Source organism: Tamandua tetradactyla, chromosome 12, assembly GCF_023851605.1.
Source record: "Tamandua tetradactyla isolate mTamTet1 chromosome 12, mTamTet1.pri, whole genome shotgun sequence".
Lineage (NCBI taxonomy): Eukaryota > Metazoa > Chordata > Mammalia > Pilosa > Myrmecophagidae > Tamandua > Tamandua tetradactyla.
In genome coordinates, this window is record NC_135338.1 from 10,702,735 (window position 1) to 10,720,325 (window position 17,591).

General features: G+C 35.4%; 1 protein-coding gene across 11 annotated transcripts in view; it reads right to left on the reverse strand.

Annotated features, from left to right (window-relative positions):
• FBXO34 (F-box protein 34) overlaps positions 1-17,591 on the reverse strand; it is a 154,617-nt gene that overhangs the window by 125,742 nt on the left and 11,284 nt on the right. For 8 of the 11 annotated variants that reach the window (XR_013160217.1, XR_013160218.1, XR_013160216.1 and 5 more), the window contains exon 2: positions 15,489-15,579. The gene's annotated coding sequence lies outside the window, so the exon portion shown is untranslated. The other 3 variants (XR_013160220.1, XR_013160221.1, XR_013160219.1) reach the window with 3 other exon arrangements.

A 17,591-nucleotide genomic window follows, 5' to 3' on the forward strand; every position in this document is an offset into this window, starting at 1 on the left:
TCCATAGTTAACACCAACGAATTTTATGGGTTATCTATTTTGGGCAGCTTAGGAAATTAAACAATTGCCCTCAAACAAACTGAGAATTGTTTAGCTTTTACTGTTTTCCTCTGTCATACCACAAGTGTGATGTGATATTTTTATTGCCTCAGAACAACCTAGAACACTGTTGGTACCATGTAACCCAGGCAATGAGTGCACAATATCTTTTACTATTTCTTAACACTCCACTCTGCTCCTAGATGTTCAACAATACCTCACTGTAGCTCAAAAGGAAAATACCTCTTACCTTCTAGGAGAAACACTGTGTCACAAAGGACACAGAGCAGCAAAGGACTTTCAGTAGTTCTGAGACAGCTGTTCTTTTCATCGGCCCCACAGGGTACATATGAAGTTTCAAGGGGAATTGATAATTGTCTTCACCACCCTTCCCCATGGGCACATATCTTCTCAGGTGGTAAATTGGTCCTGGTAAATATGGTTTCCTGCCCTCCACAATTAGAGCACTTGTCTGAACCTGCTGGGTTCTCTCTCTTTCACAAATATATTTGTATTGAGGGAAAATGGGGAGCAAGTTGAGGAAGAAGAAAATTAAAGGGATTAAAAAAAAGTATTTTCCCTGACTTCAAAATTCCCAGAAACTTTATAATTCCAAAAAAGATAAGAAGTTTCAAATTCTTCCCTTCTCCACAGTGCCCCATTAGCTCCACATGGAGGAGGGACTGTTTCAGGTACCAAATTCTAATTTGTGATACTTAGCAAAGTTATCTACTTAATAAATTATAATATCATGATCTAAACTTAGATATAGTAATTTGCATGTAAAAAGACCCACCCCCAAAATTTTTAAAGCAAAATATCACTCAATTCCTGTAAAGCCTGGATCTCACTCCAGGAGTAGTCACTTCTTATCTCTATGGCCTTGGGCAAATCATTACTTCCGATATTTCACAGAGATGTAGTGAAGATTAGATTGCTTAACACAGTAAGTACCCAGATAACTATGATTATGCATTATAACCTTATCAACCCTGTCTAATAGTAACATTGGTGTTCATTCTTGCATACTTCTTCCTCACAGCTGGGGTACTTCCTGTATGATGCTAACACATGGTAGGCACTTGAAAATTTAGTGCAAGAATGAAGAGCTTATGTTCAAGAAAAAGCAAGTCTGCAAGAGCCCTGGAAATTAATTCATATTAAAACACTTAATTTTTTCTTAAAATTTATTACAGGATGGAAACCTGAAATTACCTTAGCAGGCATTAAAAACCTTAAGGGGGCAAACACTAGTGGTAAGCCAGTGAATTTACCTGCCTCAGATCCATTTATATTACTCAATACCATGATCTCTTCAAAAGCAGTGACCTGTTACTCTCTCTGCTACTTCCATTATTCACAGGAAAAATGAAACAGTTCTTCAAATCACAAGCAATTCTCTTATACTTTGCTACATCTGCCCAAAGACTACTCAGACTGCATTTTTTTTCAATTTTTTTTTTTTTTTTTTTACTTTACTAGAGAAGTTGTGGGTTTATGCTACAACAGCATATAAAATACAGGATTCCCATACACCACCCCATCACCAACACCTTGAATTGGTGTGGAACATTTATTAAAACTGATAGCATATTTTAATAATTACTATTAATTAAAGTACCTGGTTTAAATTAGGGTTCACTATACAGTATAGTACCATAGGATTTAAAAAAATTTTTCTTCTGTTACCATAAAAACAATCATATTTCTCCCTTTTAATCACATTCAGATATACATTTCATTGCTGTTAACAGTGTTCACAATATTGGGCTACCATCACATCATTACCATAACATTTCCATCCGATGGGATTTTAAAAAAGCTTTGTCAAAGAAGAAAAAACTCGTCTTACCTTTAAAGACTTCAATCAAGTCTTCTCTAAACCCAGAGAATATCACACAAATTCTATTTCCCATATTTATTACCTAACCACTTAGTAATTACTTTCTAATTATAAAGCCAATTCTAGCTACAGAGCATTCAGATATACTGTTAGCTATGAGAAAAATAACTACTAAAGGGAGTTTTCTTGAGAAGTCCTCTCTATTCCTGTACTTTCTCCCCAAATAAGATACCACGGAATGACTTAATGCAAGGAACAGCATTTAAATTTCTATCCTGTTAAGTAGCTTAACATCATACAAACTTTCTACCAGGCAGAAGCAGACTAACAGACGGACATTATTATCCCCGGTTCAAATGTCTGATCCCTGCTGACAGAAGAGAAATAAATTCCAAAACTCACCTCTGTTTGATGCCTGCTATTCAAAACTGCTTTAAGACCTCATGAAAGAAACTATCATTTAAGAAGCCAGGAACTTCTTATTTTGTTCCCAATATACCTCATGCATCTATTATAAAATGCTACTATTTCAGTGAATATTCAACTTAACATTTACTGAGCATTAACTATGAGCCAGGCACTGTACTCTGTTTTCAGGGAAGATTAATGAACCAATCTGCTCTCAAGGAACAGTCTAGTAGAAAAGAGAGACCTATCATCCTTGCATGACAATAAAGGTCACGTCTGCTTGTGCCCTGAAAACTAAGAGTTGGTCAGGAACTATCTTGGTTTGCCAGGGCTGCTATGACAAATACCACACAACAGCAAGCATAAACTCCAAAATTTATTAGCTTACAGTTTTGAAAAATCAAGGTATTGGCAAGGCCACGCTTCCTCCAAAACCCACAGGGTTTTATCGATGGCTTTCTGGCAATTCTCAATCACACAGTAATCTGTCTCTTCCTGTCTTCTCCTCTGGTTCCTCCTTTCTTATCAATTTCCTTTGATTATAAGGACTTCAGCTATACTGCATTAACACCCACCCTCATGCCGTTTACCCACACCTTCACAAATAACACCAAAGGTTCTTTTTACAAATGGGTTCATAGCCACAGAACCAGGGGTAAGGATATGAATATGTCTTTTATGAGCAATATGATTCAATCCCCAAAAGGCACCAAACACAAGAAAAGGCATTTCAGTACCAGGAAACAGCAAAGACAATTCATTTCGGCTATAAGTCAAACATTTCAGTACCATGTGTGTGGTTTTATTAAAATTTATTTAAAATTAAATAACATTTAAAATTCCATTCTTCAGCTGCATTAGCCACATTTCATGTGCTCAGCCAGTGCTACCATATCGGGTAGAACAGAAACAATACTTTCATCATCATATTAAGTTTTATTGCAGAGCACAGCTCTAGACTGAGCTCCCTGAGTTAGGAATTTATCACAAAGACTTTAAAACAGAGCTTGGGCATGGAGCTCATGCTCAACTGTTTTCTACCACACGGCTCTCACTCAACGCAAGAGCTTTCCCACTATCACTATCCTTAAGCATAAAACTACTTTATAGGCTGGGGGTCAAATGTTGCTTTTAGAGACAACAAATAGAAGTTCTGGGCTAAAACAACAAACAACTTTGTAACTAGCTTACCTTTTTTCTTGCTGCTGGAGTCACATCTACATCTTTTGGCCAATCATCTCGCATGGTTCTTAGCTCCCCAGAGCCCCTCTGCTGCTCTGTCTTCCTATAAACCCAATTACTGTTCTTCCTTTGCTCCTATAACTGATATAATGTATATCTTCTGAATTTTACTATTCTCCAGACAGGGACTAGAGGGGTGGGAAGATAGGGGGGAAAAGGAATATGGGACCATGGGGTCACATAACATGACTCACCTATTCTATCCAACCATACCAAAACCTATTCTGACAGTTTGTATACCCTGGCTTACTCTGACAGCCTGTTTTTGTCAACCTTGCTAAGGGTCCATCAATCTTACTGATTTTCTCATAGAACCGACTTCTGGTTTTGTTGATTTTCTTGACTGTTTTCCTGTTCTGAATTTCATTTATTTCTGCTCTAATCTTCATTATTTCTTTCCTTTGGCTTGCTTTGGGGTTAGTTTGTTGTTCTTTCTCTAGTTCTTCCAAGTGGACAGTGAATTCCTCGATTTTTGCTCTTTCTTCTTTTTTGATATAGGTATTTAAGGCAATAAATTTCCCGTTTAGCTCTGCCTTTGCTGCATCCAATAAATTTTGATACACTGTATTTTCATCTTCATTTCCCTCAAGATATTTAGTGATTTCTCTTATAATTTCTTCCTTGATCCACTGGTTACTTAAGAGTGCGTCGTTGAGCCTTCATATATTAGTGAATTTTCTGGCCCTCTGCCTACTATTGAATTCCAGTTTCATTCTTTTATCATCCAAGAAAGTGTTTTATATGATTTCAATCTTTTCTAACTTACTGAGACATGCTTTGTGACCCAGCATATGGTCTATCCCTGAAAATGATCCATGAGCACTTGAGAAAATGGTGTATCCTGCTGTTGTGGGGTGAAATGTTCAATAAATGTTAAGTCTAGTTTGTTTATTTTATCATTCAAGTTCTCTGTTTCTTTATTGATCCTCTGTCTAGATGTTCTGTCCATTGATGAGAGCAGGGAACTAAAGTCTCCAACTATTATGGTAGATGTGTCTATTTCTCTTTTCAGTGTTTGCCTCATGTATTTTGGAGCACTCTGGCTCAGTGCATAAATATTTATGATTGTTATGTCTTCTTGTTGAATTGTTCCTTTTATTAATACATAGTGTCCTTCTTTGCCTCTTTTAATTGTTTTACATTTGAAATCTAATTTATTGGATATTAGTATAGCTACTCCTGCTCTTTTTTTTTTTTTTTTTTTTTTTTTTTTTTTTTTTTTAAAGGAAAGACAGAGAGAAGGAAGGAAGGATAGAAGGAAGGAAGGAAGGAAGAAAGGGAAACATCTTTTTTAAACATTTTCTTGTTTTATTGTATTCTGTTTCTCCGTTTTTGTTACATGGGCTGGGGCCGGGAATCGAACCGAGGTCCTCCGGCATAGCAGGCAAGCACTTTGCCCGCTGAGCCACCGCGGCCCGCCCTCTCCTGCTCTTTTTTGATTGTTGTTTGCATAAAATATATTTTCCCAAGCTTTCATTTTCAATCTAAGTTTATCCTTGGGTTTAAAATGCATCTCCTATAGACAGCATATAGATGGGTCCTGTTTTTTAATCCATTCTTCCAGTCTATGTCTTTTAATTGGGGAGTCTAATCCATTAAACATTTAGTGTTATTACAGTATGGGCAGTACTTTCTTCCACCATTTTGCCTTTTCAATTTTATATGTCATATCTAATTTTTCCTCTTTCTACCTTTACTGATAAGGCTTCATTTCTACACTCTTCTCTACACCTCTCTCTCTTGTCTCTTCCTATCTTACACCCTTTTTTTTTTTTAATCTCATCCTAACCCTTCAGACTGGCTTTGGCCTTCTTGGTCCCCTGCCTTGTACCTTAAACAGAAGAGTTTCATAATTATGGCTATGCATATAGAAAAAGAAACTAACAGTTAACTGTTTCTTCCATATTTGGTACTATGCTAGGTGTTTTCATCCATTACCTTACTCAAGACAAAACAAAGCCATTGATAAAAATATTGCCCTCATTTTACATATGAGGAAACTATAAACTTCACTATCTTCACGTTTAAGAAAATAAAAGCTAACTGTACCACCTATTGCATAAAGTTTATCATTTGCAAAAATGATTATGCTTAATGTTTCCTTTTACAAGCCTACTTTTACCTGTTGCTCATTATGTGAAAAGTAATCTACTGCAGTACCAAGGAATCTTCTAGTTAGCTATCATCTCCCATTACAAATACTGCCTTATGCAAAAGAAAAGCCCTCACCTAATATAGTGACTAGAATCATGTGTTTATATGGAATTTAAATCGAATTCTAAAATTTACAAAATAATCTTTGCATCTTCAGAATTAGAAGAATATGTGGTATGTCCAACAGTACCTCTATACAGAAACTCTCTAGACAATCACTTTAGACAATAAATATCTCTAGGAAAATACTTAAGGTACAGCATGGGAAAATGACTGACTTTTCAAAATACACCTTTTTGTACCATTTTAAATTTTACTATGTGCATGTGCTATATTTTCTAAAAATAACCCTCTAGATCCAATCACCAATTTATAGGAAATAAAGAAAACACAACTAAAACACAGAGATGTGGGATGTAATCGTTAACATCAAGACTCTCCATAAGGTACTTACAAGCAAAGATATATGCAAAACGAAAAAGGAAAAAACACATACTCTGAGAAACTCTAGAAGACAAACTCTGGTTTCTTTAACAATTGCAAAGGAGAGGGAAAAAAGAGAGAGTTAAGGGAGAATCTATAGATTACAGAGACTTAGAGGACATTACAAATCAAGTGCAAGGTTAGGACCTTACATGGATCCTGATTCAAATTATTACCAAAACAAAGACAACTGGAAACGATTGAAAATTTGAACACTGACTGGATATTTGATGATATTAAGGGATTGGGGGGGGTGATATGGTATTGTGTGTATATGTATTTTAAAATAAATCTTATCTTTCAAAGATACAGACAGGACTACAAATGAAGTATCTGGGATTTGCTTCAAAATAATTCAGGAGGGGAATAACTGAAACAAAACTGAACATGACCTGATCATTGTTGAAACTGGGTGACAGGAACATGTCAAAGCTGGGTGATGGATACATGAGGATTTACTGTATGGATTCCAATCACTTTTATGAGTTTGAAGTTTTCCATAACAATAGAGAAAAAGAAGCATTTGCTAAAGACATTTTCTTAAGGGAATGAAGAATAGGTCATTTAAAAATGATACCAGTAAAATGGATTTTGGATGATATAAAAAAATTTGATGATACTAAGAGACTAAAATTCAGAAGCTAGGTGTTTTAGTTTGCTAAAGCTGCCAGAATGCAATATACCAGAAATGGGCTGGCTTTTATAAAGGAAATTTATTAAGTTTCAATTTTACAGTTCCAAGGCCATAAAAATGTTCAAAATAAGGCATCCACAGAAAGATACATTAACCCAAGAAAGGCCGATCTGGGAAGTCATATGGCTGGCATCTGCTGATCCTTTGGCTTATGGTTTCAAACAGCTTCCTCAGGGGTGTTTTCCTTCTGCATCTCCAAATGTCTGTCTGTGTCAGCTCTGACCTTTTTCCAAGATGGTTCCCTCTTAAAGGACTCCAGTAAGCAGATCAGTACGTGGATTAGTAAACAGATTAAGACACACCTTAAATACGCAGGGATACATATCCATGGAAACCACCTAATCAAAAAGTCTGACCCACAACTGGGTATGTCACATCTCCACTGAAACAACTTAATCAAAAAGACCCACCCACAATTAGGTCTGCCTCCACATGACTGGATTAGGAAAAAGAGCATGGCTTTTCTGGGGTACATAACAGCTTCAAACCTGCACACTAGGCAAGAGATCAATGTGTCAGTTTTGTCAAGTGTTGTGCTTATGAGGGGAAAACTGTCATTTTTAATGATGTATATTCACATATTTAGGGTTAAAATTATATGATATCTAGAATTTGATTTAAATTTCCTAATTCGGAACAAAATAAACAGGTATGGCAAATGGTGGCTGTTGAAATTAAGTGGTGCATACATACAGGCTCACTGACTCTACTGTTGTGTGTTTACATTTAAAACGAAAAAAATAGTAACAATAATACATTCCAAGGACTTTCTAAATTCACGTAAGAGGCTTAAGGAAACAAAAAGGTAAATAAAGCAAACTAAAACTTCCTGGTTCAAATAAGGATCAAATTTCAGGTGGGTGGGTGGGTGAGGAACCACTGCAGCATTACTCATTTAGCTCAGTTTAGTTTCACAAACAGCAGGAGGAGTGGTAAGGGAATTCTCACAGTGCTCTACTATAAAGATGGCATGCTCAAAGCAAAAAATAGCTTGTTTGGTGATCAAGCATTGTTTCCTCCTGCCAATCTTGCCCTAAGCCATCTATTTATAAAGAAATTTTCAAATCTCCAAGGTTCAAAAAGGAGACCATCAGTGTGTATTTTGTACAGGAACAAAGCTTCCCTAACATCCTGAATACATATGATTTTCAAATTATACATGGAGATTCTGAGCATGAAAATAATTTTTTTGTTGTTGTTCCCAGTTTCCTGGCTGTGCTTCCAGACTTTTCTTTTTAATTTATCTTTAGGGAGATCCTTTTTGGGGGCCAGAGGGGAGTCTTTTAACCACTTTAATAAAAACATTTACATTTACAGACACACATTCTAGCATTTCAGTAATGAGACCTAGAAAAAATTTACCATAACCTTAGGTGTTCTTTGAGGTTATAGAGAGGAAAAATACCATCCAAAATTAATCTAATCCTACCAAACTTCCTTTGTAGGTAATCATTACTATATTTAAATCATATAATCATTATTATTGGTTGGGAGAAAAGGGAAATTTACACTTACTATATTACCAGGCATTTACTAACAACAAAGATAAAAAGATCTTAAAAACCTTCAGAGAAAAGGTAACTTAACTGTTAGTTTGCCAGCTGCCCAAATGCAATATACCAGAAATGGAACAATTTTTACAAAGGGAATTTAATTAGTTAGACGTTTAGCGTTCTAAGCCTATGGAAATGTCCAAATTAAGGTGCCACCAAGAGCTTCATGGGTCAGGACACCTCTGCCAGCTGGGACGGCACGCTGGTTCCCTGCTGGTCCCCTGCTCCTCGGCTCCATGCTTTCAGCCTCTGTTCCTCTGGGATTCCTCACTTTGCTTCTCCAGGACAGGCTTTCATCTCTTGGCTTCCCTTGGCTCTCTCTGGGTTCTGGCTTGCTTAACTTCTCATAGCAATGTCTGCTGGGCTCTAAACATCTCCAAACATCTGCATCTCTGTTCTCCAAATGTCAGCATCTTTGTCAACTCTGCTCTCAAGTTTCTCTGTTGGCTCTGAGGTTTCTGTCGTTTCTGTCATTTCTGTCAGCTCAGTATGCGCTGAGCTCTCTCCAAAATGCTTCCTCTTTCAAAGGATTTCCATAAAATTATCAAGACTCCACCTGAAATGGGTGGAGTTTACATCTCCAGGGAGATAATTTAATCAAAAGATTCCAACCTACATTATTGACTGAGGATTAAAAGAAATGCTGCCTCCACAAGATGGAATCAGGATTTTAAAAATGGCTTTTCTGGGGTACATAACATTTTCAAACCAGCACACTTACCAACAAAGGAACAAGAATGAAAATGGTATAAGACTTCTCTACTAGCTAATAATGTTGCAACTTTATAAAAGTTGTTCCATTTCTTTTAAATTTTGAAGAAAATTACTTTCAACCTTAGAATTATAGTCCCAGCCACAACATATAAGAATAGAAAACATACCGAGACGTGGAATTCCTTATAAAATTTGCCTCTCACATATCTTAGTGTATGCCAGCAAAACAAGGCAATAAACCAAGAAAAAGGTGTACATGGGAAACAGGAGCATATGATAGCAAGTCACAGGTGTCAGCCGGGCAGCAGTTCTGAATCAAGTGCAGAGACTGGAGCAGGAGGATAGAGGGCATCGGGAGGGGGGTAAGCAGGAAAAAAGGAAATATTAGAAATTTGAGTCAATCTTTACAAAACTGGAGAAAATTATGAGAAAATTGGTATCTCTTATGAGAAAACTGGTAGGAAGGAAGTTTTATCTTTCTCCCACCACTAATACATATGATTCAAGTAGGAGTGACCCCACACCCCATCTCCAAGGGTAAGTAATCAGAGTCTAGCTATTCTAATCTAATCTCTTCCTCACCACAGGAACTTGTTCAGAGATAGATATACAGCCTAGATTCAGCCCTGGTTGGGTAGGAGAGGGTGAGGGGAGAGAGGGTACTCCTAAAAGTAAAGCCAAAAAGAAAACAACAGAGCTGAGTCACAGAGAAAAACAATTCCTCAAAAACACTGTTTGAGTACCTGGATCTAAATCTACTCTACCTTCCAGGAACAAATGTCCTTCTTCAATACTGATTGGGTTGTCTAATATTTAAAAGGATACCCATCTAAAATACTCCTTTTACAAAGCAGGGAGTCAAGGGAGCCAAAAGATACCATCTACTGTTGGTAAAACAAATAAATAAAAATATGTGTTACCAAGGTGACTGGAGGCAGATATAATTACTGCCTCTCCTTCTGAAGTAAAGAGTAAATGTGCTTACTGACCATTACAAAATGTTCCGACACTCATTATTTTCTCCTAGAACAAAACTCACTGCATTACACAAGTGCTACTGGCCCTCTCTGTATTACCCTGTGGGAAGTAAGAGTTAAGAACAGTGAGGTATAAATGATACTCTAGCTACTGCTATTGCTGTGTATAATAAACTGTTTTTAATCTCTGACCCAGGTTTCATTATCTACCAGCACTCATGAAACTGTGACAAGCTATCTTATGAGCCTTCAAAGTTCCTGACAAGTGGTAAATAGGATCAAAATGTTCACTATCATTGTAGTAAGTCAATGAGTAATGCTTAAAATCGATGAATCAAGAAATAGAAGTATAAGCATATGATTATGGGGGATTACCACTAGAAGAATTAAAAACAGAAACAACTGAGGTGGTTCCACCTGGAGAGGGTACTACTGAGAGGGTAATGGTGGGGCAGGGGACTACTGCTTTCAGCCTACACTCTTCTGTACCATTATATTTTTTCCCCACCATGAACATGTATTTGAGAAAGGAGCCTTTCTTGGCTATTTCAAGGTGAGGGCGGGGAGAAGTGTACAATAAAAAGACGTTTTCAACTAAAATTGGGTGGGAACATAAAAAAAAAATACTTAATTAAATATGTCCTTAACATAGCTCTACAAACTGAGAGAAGACTCTCTCACCAATCTTAAATCACAAAATAGTCTCAATCTGTAGGCCAAAAAAGTATACTGGCATAAAAACTTCATCTTGCTTTGGAGAATTTTTTAAAATATGATTCTCAATGTCAGTCTCACAACCTCTCCTACACAGAGAACATTATGGGCTTTAGTATATAAATATGTATCTTTAAACATAATTTCCTGCAATTATAAATTCTAATTCACCCCCCTACACCACCACTGCTTTAAAACTGAAATTAAAATTAATTTATGATACTGAGGATAACAAGGTATAGTCTGAGGTTCTTTTGGATGGAGCAGAGGTTTTTATGACAGGGAGAATAAAATATGTCATTTTTCAAGAAAAAAATGGACAGATTGCTAGTTAAGGCTCAAAAAATAATTCACATTAAAAGAATCAGAATTTGTCAACTTCCCCATTTGGAAAATTCCTGATATTCTCACAAGCAGTGGGGACAACCCAAATCAACAGGCCAAGCCCTCAATCTTAGGATTTGCTCATATGAATCTTATCCCCGCAAAGGATAGACTAAGCCTACTTAAAATTAAGCCTAAGAGTCACCCACAGAGAACCTCTTTCGTTGCTCAGATGTGACCTCTCTCTCTCAGCCAACATGGCAAGTGAACTCACTGCCCTCCCCTTCTCTTTGTGGGACATGACTCACAGGGGTATAAACCTTTCTGGCAACGTGAGACAGAAATCCTACAATGAGCTGGGACTAAGCATCAAGGGATTGAGAAACCTTCTCAACCAAAAGGGGAAAGAGAGAAATGAGACAAAATAAAGTGTCAGTGGCTGAGAGATTTCAAACACAGTTAAGAGGTTATCCTGGAGGCTATTCTTACATTTTATAGATATCCCCTTTTTAGCTTAAGGTGTATTAGAGAGGTCAGAGGGAAGTGCCTGAAACTGTAGAGCTGTGTTCCAAGAGCCATGTTTCTTGAAGATGAATGTATAATGACGTAGCTTTTGCAATGTGATTATGTGACTGTAAAAATCTTGTGTCTGATGCTCCTTTTATCTATGATAATTGACAGATGAGTAAAAAATATGGATTAAAAATAAATAAATAATAGGGGGAACAAATGTTAAAATAAATTGAGTAGACTGGAATACTAGTGAACAATGAAAAGGGAGTGGTAAGGGGTATAGAAAAAAAATAGGAGGAACAAAGGTTGAAATCTATTGAGTAGATGGAAATACTAGTGGTCAATGAGAGGGAGGGGTAAGAGGTATGGTATGCATGATTTTTTTTCTTTTTATTTCTTTCTGGAGTGATGCAAATGTTCTAAAAAATGATGATGCTGATGAATATACCACTACTGATAACATTGTGAGCCACTGATTGTACACCATGCACGGTTTGTATGTTACGAATGTTCATGTTTGTATGTTGTTTTGGTTTGATAATTTAAAAAAGCTAAAAAAAAACAAGAATTTGAAATTAAACATTATTGTGGTAGGCAGGGGATGATAGTTTCTATTTGTATAATCTTATATACATGATAAAGAACCTTTCCCCTTAAAAGTCCAGAAGAACAGCAAAACCTACCCACTGTGTACTTCTCTGCTTCTCCACTAAATTATTCTTTCACCTTATGGCTTTTGCCTCTTTGCTAAATCTAATTTTTAGGAAAGCTGAAGAAAGAGCACACAAATTCTACCTAAATAGTTAGTTCTTGAGCTAAGCTAAGTCCAAGTACTAGAAGACTAGGTAGGAGCCAGCTGTGAATTTATTTATATTTAACTTTATTTAAATTAGCATGGCTAACTTTAGCATTACTGCTTCAATCACAGTGGCCTCATTCAATCAACTTAAGTCATAGGAAGCTACAGCAAATAAAAAATAAAGGTCTCTTTGTGACATCAATGTTCCACTAAGCTGTTCCTAATTTCTTTTTCACTTTGAGGTGCTCTTCAATAGGAAGGCATAAGAGCAAAGTTGTCTCTCTGTGAGTCAGTCTGCCTGAGTTTGAATTCCAGCTCCAACACTATCTATGCAAGCTGCTTAATCTCTAGAACGAAGTTTTTTGCTTCTACGAAATAAGGAAGTATACTTAACTTACAGGGGTGTTATAAAGATTACAAGAGATAACATAAATAAACTGCTTAACATAAGGCCTAGTGCTAAGTAAAAAGAAAATAAAGCCAGCTATTAATATTGTCACCCCTTTGTCAAAAGCCACCTCCAGTAGGAAAGAAATGCTTCACATGCATACATACCACAGTGACACTCAAACCTAGAAAGATGTTTTTCTTTTTTTTCTTTTCATTATTCTCATTCTCAAAAACACTACTGAAGGATTTGAGAATCAACCTCACGAAAAACACAGTAGAGATTCAAATATATTATCTGAATAGCTCAAGAACTATTTAGTCTATCAGGGGTAGAATTTGCGTGCTCTTTCTTCAGCTTTCCTAAAAATTAGATTTAACAAAAAGACAAAAGCCATCAGGTGGAAGAATAATTTAGTGGAGAAGCAGAGAAGTACACAGTGGGTAGGTTTTGCTGTTCTTCTGGACTTTTAAGGGGAAATATATTTCAGAAAGTCAAAACTCAATCCCCTTTTTACTAACAGAATATAGAGTCCTTAAACTTAGCACAGGTTAGTTTGACTTGACATCACTAAGGAAAACGAGGTCTCCAAAAGCAAAAATGTTTAAATAATGGAAATAATACTTTTAAATATAAATTGTTTGAATGTGAACAATTATACAGCTAATTTTCTAATGTTGTACTCCACAATGTTTGTTGAGCACCTAATGGGTACCTCAAATACAACGAACAAATAAAGAACTCCAAGAAATTAACATTCTGAGGGGGAGAGAAACAATGAATTATAACCATACTAAGTAAATTAAACAGTATGTTTCAAGGTGTTACTGCTGTGGAAAAAAGAAAAAATCAGACGAGGATAAAGAGGAGTGTAAGTACAGGAGAAGAGAGGCAGTAGGAATTTTAAATAGGTCAGTCGGCATATGCCTTTGTGAAAAGGTGATAATATTAGAAGATCTGAAGGAGATGAGGAAGTTAGGCATGAGGATTCATATGTGGGAATAGTGTTCTAGGCAAAGGGAACAGACAGTGCAAAAATCAAAGTCAAGAGCATACTTAACTGATTCATTAAAACACTACCACTAACAACTAAAAATGCACTAACAACTAAAAATGCACTAACAACTAAAAATGCCAGGTGTTGCTAACATTCTCAACAATATCCCCCTCACACTCTCAAAATATCTGTGCTAGCAAAACAAAAAAAAAAAACCAATTTCTATTCATTTCATTCAACAAATGTTTACTGCAGACTACCACTTTCAGTGTTAAGGACATACAAAATGAATATGAGAGGCAAGGTTCTCTGCTGAGATCCAACCTTCTATTCAAAGCCATAAAGACCGTAGGAAAAAGCCTAAGGTCCACAAGACCCATTTATTATTCATAAGGAAAACCTCTTTCCTAGATCTCTGGCTTATTATTTACTGCCTTTTCCCTTTATTTTATTTAACAAATGTGCATCATGATGTTTGTGTCATTAAAACCAAAATAACCCATACGCCCTGAGGTTAGTTTTCCTTTTTCCTTCACTTTTCTCAAAATAGCAGAGATTTACAGAAATTTGACTCCAGATAATTGGGATGATACTGTACTGAAAGTATCTCAAAGTTTCTATATTTAGAGGATAGACATTTCAGTCCCTTAATAAATTTATTTATCTAAAGAGATGATAATTTTAAAAGTACGAACAATGACATTATATTAATATATCTGCCACTGCCCCAAGAATGGCCAAATCATTACTATTGGGATTCTAATCATTTCTATGACTTTCCCAGCATTCAATTCAATTACAGAAAAACATGAGTACTATTTACCAGGTACAAAGGTACTGCGCTGCTGAGTGCCACAGTAGCTAAGTAAGGTCTCTGCTTTCTAAGGCCTCATGATGCGATATAGGAAAGCATACAAATATACATTCAATTTTCATTATGCCCCTATTTTTTATTTCAAAAGTTAAGTATAAAAAATAATAATAATAATAATAATAAGTACAGCTCATAATACCACCTGGTGGCATAGAAAAGTTCTATGAATTATTTCCTTAAGTCCCAAACAAATGCTCATTTTATAGAACTAAAAAACATTTTATCGATCATGGAGTTGAATGCACAACTATGTGATGATACTGTGAGTCAGTGAGTATAAACTTCAGATGGTTGGCATGGTGTGTGAATATATCTCAATAAAACTGCACTTAAAGAAAACATTAAAAAATTTTAAAACACTTAGTATTCTATTTAAAAATTACAATTTTAGCAGGGTACATTTCACATAGCTTATCTGAATCCACTCAGCAATAGGAGAGGAAAAGATTAGAGAGTTAAAAGAACCACAAGAAATATTACATAAAAAGAACCAAATGGGATATATTTGTTGATTGCTTTCTTTTTCCCCATTAGTAAAAGGGTATCTTTAAGATTAGCTGAAAACACATATCTGCATGTTTTGGAACATAATTAATGCATTTTAACCTTATGCCTTAATATACTTTTTAATTTTTTTTATTGTGAAATATAACATATATACAAAGAAAAGAAAGAAAAAGCATTAATTTTCAAAGTACACTTCAACAAGCAATTACAGAACCTAATCAACTTTTTAATTAAGATAGCAACTCCTAAAAAACATATTACTCACTTTTCTTCCTCTTAGTAAGTTCACTGTGAAGTATTTATGGGTAGAAGGTTTGTCTTCTAACCTTAATCTTCAGTATCTTCTTAAGATTGGCCTAAATAAAATGAAGAAAAAAAAACAGCTGTAATATGATTCACTAATACACTAAGTTAGCATTACATTAGCTGTGTAGTCCATGTATTCAAGACACTGTCAGTATGTTACAGAAGTAATTTCTCTATCTAAATGTCCTATCAGACAAATTAACTGAATTAACTAGTCTCTGCACTATTTTTTACCTATCAATTAGCAAATATAAAAACTGTCAGCAAGGATGTGAAAAACAAGATGTATTCTCAAACTGCAAATTACTCTTAACCCAGCAGTTCCACTTCCAGGAATTTATCCCACAAAATCATATATGAACAAGATTGCTCACTGCAGCATTATTTATAACAGAAGAAGATATGAAATAACCTCAATAACAGTCTTTATTCTAAGTGGCTGATGTCCAGCTAAAAGTTCTATTTCTATGGAAGGAGAAAAGATTGGCAATTAAGGAATAAGCATTTCTGCTTCCTGTTTTTTTTGTTTGTTGTTTTAAACAGTTTTATAGTATTCTATATATGTATGTACTACAATTTATTTAACCCATCCATTGCTGACAGCCATTGAGGTTTTACAAATGAAGGACTGATAAGATTTTGGTCCAAAGGGAAAAAAACCAGGTTTGTATCACCAGGAACATTAAATTGAATTCATGCTGAATCTTCAAAAATGGTATCACTCTTACTTTACTAAATCAATTAAGGTTAACATGTTTTACAAGTAGAAAGGTGGGAAGTTATAGTCATTTTTTTTTAATTGGGAAACAGAAGGTAGAGAGCATTTTCTCCTAAAAAAAGATACCAATTTAGAGGGAGAAAAGATGGACAAATTATTAATCTCATACAGTACTCTCCAAGACAACAAAATAAAGAATAAACACAAGGTCAGGGGGTACTCAAATTCAAGTCTGACAATTTTTGGTGGAAAACCTAAAGGTGGAAGGCATTCTTGATTCTACAGGAAACCCAGATTAGTAAATGTCAGACCAGCCCATAAGGGACTTATTTTCAAGAGTCTAAAATCTTACTGGAATTCCCATTGGATTACATGACTGTGGTCAAGAGATAACAAATAAATGAAATATTCAAAAATGAACGATTAAACGTAAGAAAGATTCACCAACTGCTTAGATAAAGGAATGCTGTGGAATTACTGGGGACATACGAAAAGACCTTTAATAAAATAAAAACTGTAATATTTAAATAATCCAGCAAAATGAAAGTTGGCAAGCAGATTTTAATTGTCAAAATTAATTATACATTTTAAAGAGACATGTTTCCCTTCTTTTTGTGTCCCTCAAAGGGGGGGAGGAGAGGGCGGGAAATCTCCTGAAACTTTCATTAAAGGAATAATTCTTAAAAGAAGCTTTACAACTCTACTAAAATAAGACAAACAGGATACACAAGATAACGATTCACAAAATAAGAAAAGCAACTACAGTAAAAAACAAAGCGATTTTTTTTATTGCATACAAGAATATTTTAAGTAACTGGGAGCAGTCATAATAAAGAATATAAGCCCCTAAATCAAATAAAGAAGGGGAAACTCATTTCTTAGATTCAGAAATAAAACAGTAACGAACATGGTTTAAGTTTCATTAAATTTCAAGATCCTCAGAATGTATAAAAAAATTCTAGGGGGTGCAAGGATAGTTCAGTGGTAGAATTCTCACCTGCCAGGAGGGAGACCTAGTTTTGATTCCCAGTCCATGCACTTCCCCCAAAAAACAAACAAGCAAAGAAACAAAAAATTCAACAAATCGTGAAGGAATAATGGGATACTCACATGGAAAAAGAATGAAATGTGATTCCCACCATACAGCATAAAAAAAGAAATTCTAAAATGTTTTATGCTATAATTAAGGGTAAAAATAGTTTTACTATACAGTCTTAAAAATATATGCAACTAAAAATGTAAAGTTACATTTTAATTTAGGAAATGTTATAACCTTCTGCCAGCTAATAAAACTAAAATGTGAACTTTCCTGTAAAAGTTACTATTTATTTGGTCTTTGATAAT